This window comes from Mobula hypostoma, chromosome 7 (assembly GCF_963921235.1).
Source record: "Mobula hypostoma chromosome 7, sMobHyp1.1, whole genome shotgun sequence".
Taxonomy (NCBI): Eukaryota; Metazoa; Chordata; class Chondrichthyes; order Myliobatiformes; family Myliobatidae; genus Mobula; species Mobula hypostoma.
Genome location: NC_086103.1, coordinates 153,808,790 through 153,826,173, shown reverse-complemented (window position 1 = coordinate 153,826,173; position 17,384 = coordinate 153,808,790). Strand labels below are relative to the sequence as shown.

The window sequence follows — 17,384 nt, the reverse complement described above, 5'->3', positions numbered from 1 at the left end:
ACGGTATATTCTGTCATTTAATCTTGCCATCTTAAAAGGATTTATGCACAAACTAAGTAACTACTGGAAGGTTTGATGTCTCTGGTGAGGATATTTTCAGAATACGCTTTCAAAGAGATACAGAGTTAGTATCTAGATACATCATGCCACATTGCTACCTATATTTAATATTGCCATTGCTTTTACCTCATCAAAAATGACCATCAAATGATGTGTAAAGGTTTTGGAAGGCATTTCATTTGTACTTGTCTTGCAATTAGTTTTACCATTATTCAAAATAAGTTTATATATTCAAAGTAAATTTATTATCAAAGTACATACTGTATATGTCACCATATATATCCCTGACATTCATTTTCTTGCAGGCATTCACAGTTAATACAAAGAAACACAATAGAATCAATGAAAAACTGCACACAACGAAGGCAAACAACCGACGTGCAAAAGCCAACAAGTTGTGCAATTACAAAAAAAAAGAAAAGATATAAATAATATTGAGAACATGTATTGTAGAGTGAGTCCATAGATTGTGGAGTCAGTTCAATGTTGGAGTGAGTGAAGTTATCCACTCTGGTTCAGGAGCCTGATAGTTGAGGGGTAATAACTATGCTTCATTATTAATTTACATAATTTACCACATAGATATCTGGTCAGTTGTTAACTTTAAACTGTAGATACAGTATATGAGATTCAGGAGGAATAGCAAGTATGTGGAGTTAGATAGCAGGTGAGGAATAATTTCATTGAATGTGCAGTGGAGCTATGCAGCCAATTGCTGTTCCTCTGTTTCTACTGTATGTTTGAATCAAGAAGAGGAACTTGAGTGATCAATTTTTAGTATGAAGGGATTTCCAGGCACCAGATCCTACCTCTGCATGTAATTTAGGTAAAGTGCTGTAATTATTGGAACAGCTCCATGTTAGACAAGGAAGAACTGAAGGATTAGGGAGACATTTTATTAAGGTTGACTTTTTATTGGGAACATAAGGTTATATTATTGGGAATAGAATTTCATCGCAGAAATAGATTTAATATTAAAAGCAAAAATTCTAACAGTAGTCTGAGTATAATCCATGTAAAGGAAGTCAGCAAAAAAAACAGATTATTAACTGTCAACCACATTGAACAAATAATATGTGAAATTAAGAAGGCTAATCAACTGATCTAATGACACCATCTCAAAACTAAAGATAAGAGAACAGGGCAGACATGGTAAAAGCAGAAGGTCGGTGATGTAACTTTATTTTGACACTTAGAGACTGGAATTAACTCAGTATTAGTGTTAGAAAGTTGGCTGAACAGAGCAACTTAGTTTTTCTGGAATGTCACAGCTAATATTTAGCATTGAATACAAATTGAAAGAAAGGGAAAAGTGCAGAGTATTTTTAAGAGGTAATCAAATACTGATGCTCTTTGTGCAGTGTGAGTCAGAGAGTAGAATTGGCACTGTATTACTTTTAGAATATGGTTTGCCAACATAGAAATTTTCAGTTCTGAACATTGTTATTTTTCCTCAAGGATGTTCTCCTTGAGCCTCTGCAGTTCTGGTGAAGGAATTTTCCCAACCTTGTTGGTTTAGGATTTCCAGTATTTAAATCCAGCAATGATGAAGAGCTGGTGTTATATTTACAATTGGCATGATTAATTTTGAGGGGACTTATAAGTGTGTTGTTCTTTTGAAAAACTGCCTTGGTACATTTTAACAGTAAATATCATAGAGTTCAGAGATACTCTGAGGTAGCATTGTCGTGCATTTTGTAGTCACCGTATGCTGGTAGTGGAGGGAATATATGTTTAGACAGTGAATTGGGTTGGTTCATCCTGAATAGGGTCAATCTGTTTGATTGGTTATAGAGTTGTGGGAGCTAGACTCTTCATCCTTCCATCCAGAACCATGCAGATGAAGTGGAGGATAGTCCATCATGCGACTCATACCTTGTGCAGGATGTTAGCTGGCTGAGAACACTTGGTGCCTGGAATACAAGGTTGTGGGTTCTGCTAAGGCATAGCTACTGCAGCTATTGAATGAAGGGACTTGGAATGTGGATTTTGGTGTATTGGGAATTTATTCATTTTATTTATCTATTTCTTTAGTTTTATTGTTAAAATTTTATCACAAGTTAAATATGCAAGTAGAATAATGTTGTAAATAATATCCTGCCAGTTACCAAGGTAATTAGGTAACCACTTGGAATAAGTTAACTAAAGTCAGCTGACTCAGAGCTTGTGATACCCAGGAACGCAGCTTGAGAAAATGTAATGAGATAAGGCAACTGTGTAGCCTTATGTGTAAAGAACGAAGACCATAAGACATAGGAGCAAAATTAGGCCATTTGGCCCATTGGGTCTGCTCTGCCATTTCATCATAGCTGATCTGTTTTTCCTCTCAGCCCCAATCTCTTGCCTTCTTCCTATATCCCTCCATGCCCTGGCCAATCAAGAATCTATCAACCTCTGCCTTAGCTATACATACAGACTAGGCCTCCACAGCTGCCTGTGGCAATGAATTCCACAGATTCACCACTCTCTGGCTAAAGAAATTCCTCCGCATCTCCATTTTAAAAGGACGCCCTTCTATTCTGAGGCTGTGCCCTGTAGTATTAGACTCTCAGCATAGGAAACATCCTCTCCACAGCCACTCTATCAAGGCCTTTCATCATTTGATGTTTCAATGAGGTTGCCCCTCATTCTTCTGAATTACAGTGGATACAGGCTCAGAACCATCAAACGCTCTTCAAATGACAAGCTGTTCAAACTTGGAATCATTTTTGTGAACCTCCTTTGAACCCTGTCCAGTTTCAGTACATCCTGTCTAAGATTAAGAGCCCAAAACTGCTCACAGTAATTCAATTGAGTGCTCACCAGTGTTTTATAAATTCTCAATTTTACATCCTTATTTTCATATTATAGTCATCTTGAAATGAATGATAACATTGCATTTGCCTTCCTCATCACCAACTCAACCTGCAAACTAACCTTTAGGGAATCCTGCACAAGGACTCCCAAGTCCCTTAGTGCAACATATTTTGTATTTTCCCTCCACTTAGAAAATAATTAACCCTTTCATTTCTTCTACCAAAGTGTATGACCATTTACTTCCTGACACTGTATTCCATCTGCCACTTCTTTACCCATTCTCCCAATCTGTTAGGTCCTTCTGTAGCCTCTCTATTTCCTCAAATCTACCTGCCCCTCCACCTATCTCAGTATTATCTGCATACTTTGCAACAGAGCCATCAATTCCAGCATCCAAATCGTTAACATATAACATAAAAATAATTGGTCCCAACACAGACCACTGTGGAACACCACTAGTCACTGGTAGCCAACCAGAAGAGGCTCCCTTTATTTCCACTCTTTGCCTCCTGCCAGTGAGCCATAATTTTATCCATGCTAGAATCTTTCCTGTAATACCATGGGCTTGTAGCTTGTTAAGCAGCCTCATGTGTGGCACCTTGTCAAAGGCCTTCTGAAAATCCAAAAACACAATATCAACCGATTCTCCTTTGTCTGTCCTGCTTGTTATTTCTTCAAAGAATCCCAACAGATTTGTCGGGCATGATTTTCCCTTGAGGAAACCATGCTGACTATGGCCTATTTTATCACATGCCTCCAAGTACCTTAAAACCACATCTTTAACAATCAACTCCAACATCTTCCCAACCACTGAGGTCAGACTAACTGACCTATAATTTCGTTTCTTCTGCCTCTCTCCTCTCTAGAAGAGTGGAGTGATGTTTGCAATTTTCCAATCTTCTGGAACCATTCCAGAATCTATTGATTCTTGAAAGATCATTACTAATACTTCCTCAATCTCTTTACCCAACTCTTAAGAACTCTGGGGAGTACACTATCTCATCCAGTTGATTTATCTACCTTCTGTCCTTTCAGTTTCCCAAGGACCTTCTCCCTCGTAAAGGTAGCTTCACACACTTCATGACCCCTGATAGCTGGAACTTCCACCATATTGCTAGTGTCTTCCACGATGAAGACTAATGCAAAATACTTATTCAGTTCATCCACCATTTACTTGTTCCCCAGCATTGTTTTCCAGGGGTCTGATATCCACTTTCCCCTCTCTTTTACGCTTTATGTATCTGAAGAAACTTTTGGTATCCTCTTTAATACTACTGGCTAGCTTCCTTTCATACTCCTTTTTACCACCTTATTATCTTTTTTAGTTGCCTTCTGTTGGTATTTGAAAGCTTCCAAATTCTCCAACTTCCCACTAATTTTTGCTCTATTATATGCCTTCTGTTTGGCTTTTATATTGGCTTTGACTACTCTTGTTAGCTACAGTTAAGTCATCTTGCCTTTAAAATACTTCTTCCTCTTTGGGATGTATATATCCTGTGCATTCCAAACTGTTTCCAGAAATTCCAGCCATAGCTGCTTTGCCGTCATCCCTGCCAGTGTTCTTTTCCAATCAGTTCTGGCCAAATCCTCTCTCATGCCTCCGTAATTTCCTTTTCTTCACTGCAATACTGATACTTCTGTCTTTATCTTTTCCTTCTCAAAATTCAGGGTGAATTTGATCATATTATGATCACTTGCCCCTAAGGTTCTTTTACCATAATCAATTCTGGATCATTGCACAACACCCAATCCAGAATAGCTAATTCCCGGGTGGGCTCAACTACGAGCTGCTCTAAAATACTATATCAGAGGCATTCGACAAACTCCCCCCTTGGAATCCAGCACCAACTTGATTTTCCCAATCTACCTGCATATTGAATACCCCATGATTATTGAAGCATTACCCTTTTGGCATGCATTTTCTATCTCCCATTGTAATTTGTAGACCACATCCTTACTACTGTGTGGGGGTCTGTATATAACTCTTATCAGGGTCTTTTTACCCTTGCAGTTCCTTTGCTCTATCCACAATGATTCAAATTTTCCGACCATATGTTACCTCTTTCTAATGATTGATTTCACTTTTTTACCAACAGAGCAATGCCACCCCCTCTGCCTTTTTGCCTATTTTTTTGATACCATGTGTATCCTTGGACATTAAGCTCCCAGCTAGAACCTTCTTTCAGCCATGATTCAATGATGCCTACAACATCATACATGTCGATCTGCGACTGTGTTACAAGTTCATCTACCTTATTTTGTTTACAGTGCACATTCAAATATAACACCTTCAGTCCTGTATTCACCTTTTTCAATGTTGTCCACCTTTTATGTTGCAACTTATCCTGTTGACTGCAATTCTGCCCTATCAGCAGCCTCTCCATGCTAGGAGCCTCAATACACATTGCCTCTATTTGTAAACCAACTAACTCATCTTCAGCACTATGATTCCGTTTCTCATCCCCCAGAAAAATGAGCTTGAGCTCACCTGAACAACTCTACCCAACCTGCCACAAGGATATTGGACCCCTTCTGGTTCAGGTGTAACCTATCTCTTTTGTACAGGTCATGCCATCCCCAGAAGAGATCCCAATGATCTATAAATCTGAACCCCTGCCCCACTGCACCAGTTCCTCAGCTGTACGTTCACCTGCCAAATCATTCTATTCTTACCTTCAATGTCACGTGGCACAGGCAGCAATCCAGAGATTACTGGAGGTTCTGTTTCTCAGCTTTGTACCTAGCTCCCTAAAATTTCCCTTGAGTACCTCCTCACTTGTCTACTTATGTCATCGGTGCCAATCTGCACCAAGATTTCTGGCTGCTCACCCTTGCCCTTGTGAATGCCATAGATCCGATCTGGTTCATCCCTGACCCTGGCACCAGGGAGGCCACATACCATCTGGGTGTCTCTCTCATGCCCATGGAAACTCGTCCCTGTTCCTCTGACTAAGGAATCTCCTATCAACACTGCAGTCCTCTTCTCCTGTCTGCTCTTCTGAGCCATGGCAGCAGTCTCAGTGCCGGAGACTCGGTCACTAGTTAAAAGTGTTAAAATAAAGTAGGCTATGTAAGGGAGATAGGAGAGTGAGACTGTGAGTAAAGTAGGAATGGGGATCCAGAAAGGAGTAGTGGACAATCCTCAGTCCTAGCATGTCTAACAGATATGTAATTGTCATAGCTGATGCAGATAGCAGCAGAGATGGATAAACTGGAAAAGGCATGGTGGTGCTGGGGCTATTCCAGAGGAGATGGAGGTAGACTGCAGCAATGATGGGGAATAGTATAATTAGTTCAAATAGATACCTTCCTCTGTAACTGCCAGTGAAAAATCATAGCTGATGTATTTTCTGCCAGTCAGGATTAAAGATACTAGAGAGGAGCATTGAGTAGAAAGAGAAAGACTGTTGACTCATCGATATGGAGGGTAACGATGCAGAGAAAGGACATGGATCCAAGATAATACGAGCAGTTCAGATTAAAAGGAACAACCACGAAAGTAATAATATAGAACAGGACCTGAACAATGTGCAGATAAGCATAGGGTAAATAAAATGAATGATTTGAAAGCATGGCTCAAAGACTGGTGTGGCAGACATGTATTTCAGTCAGTGGGGCACTGATGCCAATATTGGGGACTGAGAGAGCTGTTCTGTGGGGTAGGCTTCATGTAACTTGGGCTGGGGCCGGAGACCTGATAAATCGAATAGCTAAGGCTGAGAGTAAAGCTTTAAGTTAAAGAGAGAAGAGGGGAAATATAGGACATTAAAGGGGAAAAACAAAGTGATATTTCACTACTCTGCCAGGGAAAGACATTTGGAGTGTGGCAGGAAAGGACAGAGTACACAGATAAAAGAGCTGAGCTCTAATTAGAGTCAAAACAGAAAAAATGGCATGAAAATGAAATTGGTTGCTTTATTTGAATGTATGTAGGAGTCAATAAGTTAAAGACATAAATAAAAATAATTGGCACTAATCAAGTAGATTTTGCAGTGACATGGCTGCAAAGTGACCCAGGTGGGGAATTAAATACTTTCAGATACTTAGCTGTTAGAAGAGACGAGTGAAGTGGAAATGATGGAGAAGCAGCTCCGATAAGAATTGGATAATGGTGGTGGATGGAAATAGCCTGCAAATTCTAGAAGCAGAATAGATTTGGGTGAAGCCAGGGATCAGCAATGAACAAAAAACAAACTGGAAGTTGTTTGTGGGCCACCAAATATTAAGGTTAATTTAGATTATAAAGAAGGGGATTATAGGCTAGTGTAACAAGAGAAATAAAATAATCATGCTAGACTCTAATCAACATAAAGATTATGCAGGCTAAATTAGTAGTAATAGTGCAAAAGTGCAAGTTCATGAGCCACAGTATATAGAAGGTGGTTTGCAAGATCAACACGTTGAGAAACAATGAGGGAACAGACTATCTCATATTTGGTTTTGTCCAATTAGAAAATATTGATTAAAAATTTAGGCTAAGGGTCTTGAGGGAATTGTGATCATAATATGTTCTGAAGGTTGGAAGTTATTTAGTTCAATATGAACCGACATCATAAATCTAAAAGAAGCAAATTACAAAGGATAAGGGGATAGAATTGGTTACTTCCTTACTGACTGACTTACATACATAGATACATACAGTGCAAGAAATGCACCACTCAGCAACCCCCAATTTAACCCTACCCTAATCATGGGACAATTTACAATGACAAATTAACCTACTAATCTTTAGTTTTATTCAAGCAGGTCTTTAGCATTCAGTTTTACTTCTTAACATATAACAGCCAGATTCCTCCAAATAGTTATGCTAATGGGGCTACTAGCTAAGCCTTAGTTGATTCCTCAACTCATTTTTAATTTTTTCCTTGATAGGAGTAGTGTGTAGTGTATCCTTGTTGCTTTCTCTTAACTAGGACTAGATGGTATTTGTATTCTAGCTTCTATTCTGTGATAAACGTCTGCAGAGCATTAAAATAATTGCTTCAGCAAAGTGTTACCACAATGATTCTTCGTACGGGGAGACTGTCCTTTGAGGGCGACTGGATCAACTTGCTATATTTACTGAAGTTTGAAGAATGAGAGGAGATCTCAATGAAACAGATAATATTCTGACTTGGATTGACAGGCTGGATGTAGGGAGGATGCTTCCTCAAAATGGAAGTTCTAGAATGAGGGGCCATTGTCTCCGGTTATGCAGCAAGACACCGAGGGCTGAAATGTTGAGAAGCTTCAGACAATGGTGGTCGCATGAAATCCTCTGCCACAGAAGGCTGTGGATGCCAGGTCACTGATATACTTGAGGAAATAAGATGCACTTCTGGACCAAGAAGCATCAAGGCATAAGGGAAGGGAGTGGGAATGTAATATTGAATAATGATCCGCCATGATCCTGTTAAATGAAACACTAAACTTAAAGGGCCAAATGGACTACTTACCCACCCATTTTACTTGTTTCTAAATTTGACTTTTCTAACCACGTCAACTCCCTAAGAGTGACTACAATGCAATGTTTACCCTTACTGTCCCTGTAATGGCACCCCTGAACGTGAGCCGAGGCCTATCCTCAGATTGCCCCTCATTTTGCGCATTTCTGGCTATATCACCACTAGTCTTGCACGTAGCAAGCTTATATGTAGATTTAGTCAATGCACCAAATATACATGGAGTTATTGTCTATCACTCCAAAAACATAATTTTATCTCTTGTATAAAAGTGTACATATGAGTCATGTAAAAAGTATTCACAGAATAAGGATATGTGAAATGCCCCTATTCATATTGTATTTGAATAGAATTATAATTATTCGTAAGACCTAAGCATATGTATTCTTAAAAACATTAAAAATGCAGCACATCTCTTAAGCCAGCAGCTTCACAACCTGCTTCTCTTGGCAGTAAGTCAAAATCAACTGAATAATAGAAACATTTATACTTTCATGGACAGATATAATCTTCAATTGTTACTGTCTATTTTCTTTCAGCTTCCAGTAATATTGTGTTTCATTCTCCAAACTACTTATCATCTCATTGTTTAATGACTGGATTGTAGTCTTGCCAAGTTTTATCTATTCAGAATTCTTCCTTTCATTGATTAAGATGATCTGTGTTATTCTATCTTGCACGTAGCCTTTTCTTCCCTCTAAAGTTTGGTTTATAATTTTAAAATATATAACTGTTTGCAGTACCTCACACTCATTTCAGCAATGATTAAATCAAATTAGCGGCTTCTTTTAGCTCCTGTAAAATTAAAGTCAGAGAACATTAGGGAAAAACAGTTTGATGGATGAATATCTTTTCCTCACAGACACTGGAAGGAGAGTCTTTGTATATTTTTAGACCAGGGGTAGAGAGGTTATTGATAGCGGATGGAGCAGCTACTCAAACAAACAACGCCGCTGCGAGAGACCTTGCACGGGGAGTTATCTTGTGTGAAGTTGCTTCTGATCAATCCAACAATAATGTTCCAGAAGTCAGAGAAATGTACTCGATTCGTTATTAGCAATGAGCAAAATATGCAATCTTGAAGTGATGAAACTAAAACAAGCGATATTAAACATACTTAAGCGGACATAAGCCAAGTTAAAGTAGAATTAAGCGATTTCAAATGTAATTAAATGTAATTAAGCAAATTTAAGCAATCAACAAAAGATATTATACCCGACGGTTTCCAACTCCAGAAGAAAGTATGAACACTAAACTAAACTCTTAGCTTTTTGCCGCGCCCCACCCACATGACTAGTTGCCATAATAAATGCACAACACAGAATACAATGCAGAGAGAGAGAACGGATGCATGGCTCCTACAGACGGAGTCCAGAAGATTACTGTGGATTGACATGAATGTGGAGCTGGAGTCACAGTCAGATCAGCTGCAAACTTACTAGTTGGAATAGTAGGCTGGAAGAGCTGGTTTGAAGGTATGCTTACACAATGCAAGATGCTATGGTGACAAATGCTGAAGATTAATCATGTCATCCCCCAAATGCTGCTACAGGGGCTTCCCAGGGTGTTGTCTTAGGCCCAACCAGCTTCTACTCTTTCCTCAGTTTCCTCCTTTCCATCATAAAATCAGAAGTAGACATGTTCATTGATGACTGCATAATCTCTAATTCTATCTGCAAATGCTCAGCCAATATGGTAACCTATGGCTGCACACATGAAGACTAGACAATATTTAGGCTTGAAATGCTAAATAACGGGTAAGATTTGCGCCACAAGGATGTCAGACCATGACCAACTCCAGCAAAGAGTCCAGCCACTCTCCCTGAAAGTTCAATGATATTCCCATAACAGCATAGGGAAGGTCACATCTGATCAAAAGCTCAAATGGATGAGCTAGATATGATTGCAAAAGCACTTAGAGAAGTTAATGAAGTTTTGAAGTGGAGTACCTCTCCCATAAAGATGATTGGAAACTATTGCCATAGATGTTTTTGGTGGTGGATGAAAGAAGGTTCTGGCATCTAGAACTTCATGAGGAAACATGCTTCCACCATTTATAATAAAACCAACAGGCATAGGAGTCGAAAGGTAATGTTGCAGCTCTATAAAACCTTGGTTAAACCACACTTGGAATGTTATGTTCAGTTCTTGTTGCTTCATTATAGAAAGGATGTGGAAGCTTTAGAGAGGATGCAAAGGGGATTTACCAGGATGCTGCCTGGATCAGAGAACATGTCTTGCTGCTTTTCTTTTGGAGTGAAGGAGGAAGAGAGGCGACTTGATAGATGTGTACAAGATGACGAGGCGTAGGTTGAATGGATATCCAGAGACTATTTCACAGGGTGGAAATGGCTCTACAAGGGGCATAATTTTAAGGTAATTGGAGGAAAATATAAAGGGGATGTCAGAAGTAAGTTTCGTTACACAGAGTAGCAGGTGCATGGAATGCGCTGCCAATGATGGTGGTAGAGGCAGATACATTAGGGACAGAATAGAGGGGTGTCCTTTTAGAACGGAGATGAGGAGGAATTTCTTTAGCCAGCGAGTGGTGAATCTGTGGAATTCTTTGCCACAGGCAGCTATGGAGGCCAAATCTTTATACGTTTAAGGCAGGGGTTGGCCAGAGCATGAAGGGATATGGGGAGAAGGCAGGACGTTAGGGCTGAGAGGTAAATTGGATCAGCCATGATGAAATCGTAGAACAGACTTGATGGGCCAAATGGCCTAATTCTGCTCTTATATCTTAAGGTCTTATTCAAGAAATTCTTCGATATGATAGAAAAATGGAGGGTATGTAGGAGGGAAAGGTTAGAATGATGTATGAATAGGTTAAAAGTTTGGCAAAACCATGTGGGCTGAAGGACCTATTCTGTGTTCTCAAGCAATCACAAACCATTTGAGCTAATTGCTGGAAAGATCTTCCATAGGCTATTAAAGAGGGTGCAGAGAATTTATGAAGCCACGGGCATTAATGATTAAGTTTTGGTGCTTTCAGGCATATAGTTCACACGCTAACCCATGTCTTTCTTAAGAACCTGAGAGATGGCCAAGATACTGACCTTGAGATCATAAGTATGGTGAAACAAGTATTTCAGATGCCCAGCTTTTGAAACAGCAGCTTGAAAAGGAGCTAGACAGGATGATAAGGTGCAACGCTTGATGCCAGTGATTCAGACAGGATGGAATAAATCAGAGCATGAGAAGTTCTCAGCGCATATTTCCTTGTGATTAATCTGATCTTCAGAGGCAAAAGGTAATCAGGATAACCTTGGGTATTATAGACCAGTGACTCTTGCGTCAATGGTGGGCAAATTAATGGAGAGGATTGTTAGCGATAGGAATTATGAGCATTTGCAGAAGTGCAGTCTTGTTAAAGATAGTCAACGTAGATTTTGAGGGGCAGGTCATTCCTCACAAGCCTGATCTGACTTTTTCAAGGAAGTGACTAAACAGATAGCAGAAGGTAGAGCAGTGGATGTGGGTGTAAACGTACTTTATTCACAACAGAACTCGTGGCCTGGGTTTTGTAGTTGTTGCGAAATCAAATGGGTTGCAGTTAGTGTTCAGTTAATGCCAGCTGGAAATTCCAGTCTTCTAAAAATAAAAAGGCTGATGTGCATTTTTTCATGTATCTTGTTTTCAGTAATCTTGCTTATTAAGTTTACAATATACACTCAGCAGACCTAATATAGTCTGTCAAAATTAGGTAACTTTAAAAGTACAGAAAAATAAGGTAATTTTGCCAACTACTTCCACGATTATGACATGGCAATAGAATTAGTTGTTCATGTTGATCCTGCAAATTACTTCCCCTGATCAGATGTTCACAATACCAAGGGTTTACTGATGTAAAATCATCTCTATTTTGCAGCAATAGAAAAAAGAAATGGAATTATCTAGAGCCATTAAATTGTGATGATTAACAATTACTAAGTGTGTGCTTCACTAAATTAAGTATCTCTTTGCAATAATATGGTACATGACTGAGCCTGCTATTGACACTTGAACAGATGCAAGCTATTCAAATCTAACCCTTTTAATTATGAATACTAAAAACCAATAACTAATCTTTCAACATTCATTTTGTTTGTCTCTTTTTACATATTTATTTATAATATATACTGTACTTAAAATACATGGATCCCAATCTATAGTTAATTCCATATATAGTTAATTCTTAAGTCGTTCTTAATCCTGAGCAACTGAGCAAAGAAGACTAAGAAGATTGCCAAATTTATAACAATACTATTGCTGTACTCAAAGAGTTAAAATGTGTTAAATAAAATACTTTAGGATGAGCTCTTCCAAGTAGATAACCTAATTCTGCAAATTCACAAAGTTAATAGCTTTATCTACTCTACTGAACAAAATGATGCTTTCATGGATGAACTTGAGTGTGTGTTCTATGGCATGTAATTATCTCTAAGCTGTCAGAGTGGAATTGTAATTTAAAATGCCACACAATGTAATAGGAGGAGGTAAACCAAAATGTTAGAATGAAAGAAAATGTAAATTGAAGTAAATTGCATCATACGGTACCAATTTAGCATCATCAGGTTTATTTGCCATATTTTTAGATTTTGTAAATCTATAATTTACTACTTTTCATTCAGATGATATTTTAAAATTGAGACAGATCTTGAAAAGATCAACATGATTATTTTTCTTGAAACTGTGTTTGCAATGAAGTACTGAAGTGAAATTGTACAGCAGAGGAATCTATCAACATTAAATTAGAACACTGTTTCAAGTTAAATTAATTCAGACTTATCTATCATACTTATTAAAAACATGTAGTATTCTAGGCACTTATGAATACTACCTGTTTTATTTCATTCATGCAAGAGATGTGGATTTAGGATAGATAAGTTCCTGAGGCCGGGCAGGATATACCCCAGGTTACTACAGGATTCAAAGGAAGAGATTGCTGCACCCTTGCCAATGATCTTGCCATCCTCACTGGCCACAGGCGTAGTACCAGATGACTGGAGGGTGGCAAATATTAGTCCTTTGTTCAAGAAAGGGAGTAGGGAAAATCCTCAAAATTATATACCAGTGAATCTTAATTTAGTGGTAGGCAAATTGTTGGAGAGAATTCTTTGAGACAGAATTTATGGGTATTTGAAATGGCATAGACTAATTAGGGGTAGTCAGCATGGCTTTGGAGGGGCAAGTCATACCTCATAAGCCTGATTGAATTCGTTGAGGATGTGACCAGGCATAGTAATGAAGGTAGAGCAGAGGATGTGGTTTATATTGATTTTTAGTATGGTGTTTCATAAGGATCCCCAGGGTAGGCTCATTCAGAAAGTCAGGAGGCATAGGATCCAGAGAAACATGGCTGTGAGGACTCAAAATTGGCTTGCCCATAGAAGATAGAAGATGGTTGCAGATGGAACATTTTCTGCCTGAAGATCGGTGACCAGTGGTGTTCCTCAGGTATCTGTTCTGGGACTCTTGCTATTTGTGATTTTTATAAATGACTTCGATGAGGAAGTGGAAAGGTTGGTTAGTAACTGCAGACAACACAAAGGTTGGCGGAGTTGTGAATAGTGTGGAAGGTTGTTGTAGGGACATTGCCGGTTGGTTAGTAACTCTGCAGACGACGCAAAGGTTGGTGGAGTTGTGGATCGTGTGGAAGGTTGTTGTAGGGATATTGCCAGTTGCAGAGCTGGGCTGAGAAGTGGCAGATGGAGTTCAACCTGGAAAAGTGTGACGTGATTAATTTTGGAAGAACGAATTGGAAGGCAAAATACGAGGTTAATGGCATGATTATTGACTGTGTGGAGGAGCAGAATGATCTTGGGGTCCATGTCCATGGTTGGCGCACAGGTTGATAGGGTTGTTAAGATAGTTACTGATTGGTATGTTCACATTCATTAGGCTGGGGAGTAAGTTCAAGAGCAGCTCTATAAATCCCTGGTTAGATCACACTTGGAATATTGTATTCAGTTTCTGGTCACCTCATTATGGGAAGGATGTGGAAGCTCTGGAGGGTGCAGAGGACATTTACCAGGATGCTGCCTACATTAGGGGGCAGGTATTATGAAGATAGTTTGAGCAAGGTAGGGTTTTTCTCTTTGGAGTGAAGCAGGATGAGAGGTGACTTGACGGAGGTGTACAGGATGGTAAGAGGTATAGACAGAATGGATAGTCAGAAACTTTTTCCTTGGGCAGAAATGGCTAATGTGAGGGAATATAATTTTAAGATGATTGGAGGACAGAATGGGGGGGGGTTTCAGAGGTAATTTTTTTACACAGAAAGTGGGTGTGTGGAATATACTACCGGGTATGGTAAAGGGGGATACATTAGGGGTGATGGTAAATGGGGATACATTAGGGACATTTAAGAAACTCTTAGATAGCACATTAATGAGGGCTAGGTAGGAAGGAAGAGTTGGATTGATTTTAGAGGATGGAAATGGCTAATATGAGTGGGCATAATTTAAAGGTGATTGGAGGAAAGTATAGAGAGGGATGTCAGAGCTAAGTTCTTTACACAGAGAGTGGTGGGTATGTGGTGTGCCCTGTCAGGGATGGTGGTAGAGGCAGACAGATTAAGGGCATTTAAGAAATTCTTAGCTGGGCATGTGGATAACAGAAAGATGAGGGCTATGAAAGAGGGAAGGGTTAGATGGATTTTACAGTAGCTAAAAGGTTGGCACAATGTTTTGGGCTGAATGGCCTGTAATGTACTGTAATATTCAATGTGAATATGTAATGAGAAAATATATGAATCTGACTAATATTCCAGGATGCATTAGAAGACTCTTCTCCATGGGAAGTAATAAGCAAATTAAGTCTCTGTTATGCAAGCAGGCACAATGGTATAACAGGTCATATATTTTATGTCATGGAATACTTTTTATTTATTTAGAGATACAGTGCAGAAAAGGTCCCCTGGCCCTTCGAGCCACACTGACAGCAACCCACCAATTTAACCCTAGCCTAATCATGGGACAATTTACAATGACCAATTGACCTAATAATCAGTGTGTCTTTGAACTGTGGGATGAAGCTGGATCATCCGGAAGAAACCCAGGCATTCCTTGGGGAGGACGTACAAACTCCAATGTCCCAGGCTGTAATAGCATCCCACTGGTGCCCGATGGTTGTCTTATATTTAAATCTATCCAGGATTTTGATCTGAATGGGTACATACCTAAAAGAGAATAGTGCTTACTATAAGGGATATCATCTTGGGCCCACCTTCCCAGAGGAGAGCCATTTGTCCATTTCAAGTTCATTTGAAGGCACTTTCCATGGATTTTCCCTCACCTGGCTCATTCCATACTTCCATATGACTTAAAAGGGTCCTCTTTGGCCCAATGAGTCTTTGCTGTCTTCCAGACCAGTCCTCTCCCCGGCTACTTTTTCCGTGAACCCATTCTTTGCACAGTCCTATCAATCAGATTCTATTACTCACCTACACACTTAAAGGCAATTTGCAGTGCCAATTAACCGATTGACTTGCCTGTGTTTTTGATAGATGAGGAAGCTGGAACACTTGGAGAAAATCCACATAAACAGCACTGGATTGGATGCAGGTCACTGGATCTGTGAGACAGCTAGTTGTGGCACAGTACCACTCTATCTATATTTCTCCTCTAATTCTTCTCAGTGATGTTGTCTTAAAACATAACATCTGTTTCAATAAGCTTTTGAATAATGCTAAGCTCCAACTTACCACAAGCACTTTTGCTGCCTCATGTGTCTCTGGTTTGTTAGACTGGTTCTCTGCTATTTTGCTGTGTTCAGTCATAAACATAGCCATTGCTGACTAGACTGGAAATCACTCCTTGTCCCAATTTACCCTGAATCCAGAATCTAGCTGGGCCACCTCTGAGGGAGATTCAGGGTTAACTAAACTGCTATAGGTCTTTATTTAAAAATAGAATTTAAACTTCCCAAGTGATTTAGAGAGAATCGACTGTGATCTGAATCAGTAGCCTAAGGTAGTTGAAATTGGTCCAGTAAAATACCGCTTTGCTATCAGTGTCAGATTTATAATCACTGACTTTTATAGCATGAAATCGTTTTTTTATGCCAGTAGTGCAGTGAAAAGATATAAAATTACATAGAATACAAAAATAAATTAATATTGCAATAAAAGGGAATAACATGGTAGTTTTTATGGGTTCATGAACTATTTAGAAGCCTGATGGCATAGGGGAAGAAGCTGTTTGTGAATTGTTCAGTGTGAGTCAGGCTCCTGTACTTCTTCCCCGATGATGTCTTAGATTGTGAGGGACCTTAGTGATGAATGCTACTGCCTTGAGGCACCAGCTCTTGAAGATGTCCTGAATGTTTGGGAGTGTTGTGATCATGGTGGGATTGGCTGGGTCTACAGCTCTTTGCAGCCTCCTGTGATCCTCTATATTGGATCCTCCATTCTCCACTGCTAAGTCCTGTTCTGCTTCTCCCTGTCATTGATGATGAAGAAAATAGAATTGCTTTCTTTATTGAAGAATGCATCTATAATTTGCTAAACACCTGTTCACCGGAGTCCTGCAAAGCCAGTTTAAGGTACAGGATTTCAAGTCTAGTACCTTGAGATTACTGGGAAAACTATCTGTTCTAAGCAGGAATTCTAAGACAGAGAGAGACCCAACTATTCATACCTAGACAAGGGATCCCAGGAATTTCGAATAAGGTAAATACCTAAAACCTGTTCTGCTGTGGAATGACTGGGTCTGACTTGAACAGAGCTGGAATTAACCTCTACGAGTAGAATTTGTTGTATTTAGCATAGCAATCACAGGTTTTCTCTGCTAATGCGTGGAATATTAAGCATATCAGAAAAAAATATTATACATAATACTTTGCAAGAAGGGATTAAAACAATTAGAACTGATACTGGGGTCTCTGACTACCCACATTCTTGTGTCTCTCAGTGTTCTAAGATTTATACTGTTTGGTGTTATAGAAAAAAAAACCTAAAATTGTTTTATATAAAGATTGTAGCAACAAAGGTGAACAGCAGCATTAGCAACAGAATGATTTAAATAATCATAAAATAAAGTAACATTCACAAAATGCAATTCAGCAGATTTTGAAGGAGTCTCTCAAGCAAAAAAAGAGCTCTGA

At 39.2% G+C, this 17,384-nt stretch overlaps 1 protein-coding gene across 3 annotated transcripts in view; it reads left to right on the top strand.

The window, feature by feature from the left end:
- Positions 1-17,384, top strand: part of dclk1a (doublecortin-like kinase 1a) — a 293,292-nt gene that overhangs the window by 113,514 nt on the left and 162,394 nt on the right. The window lies entirely within an intron of this gene.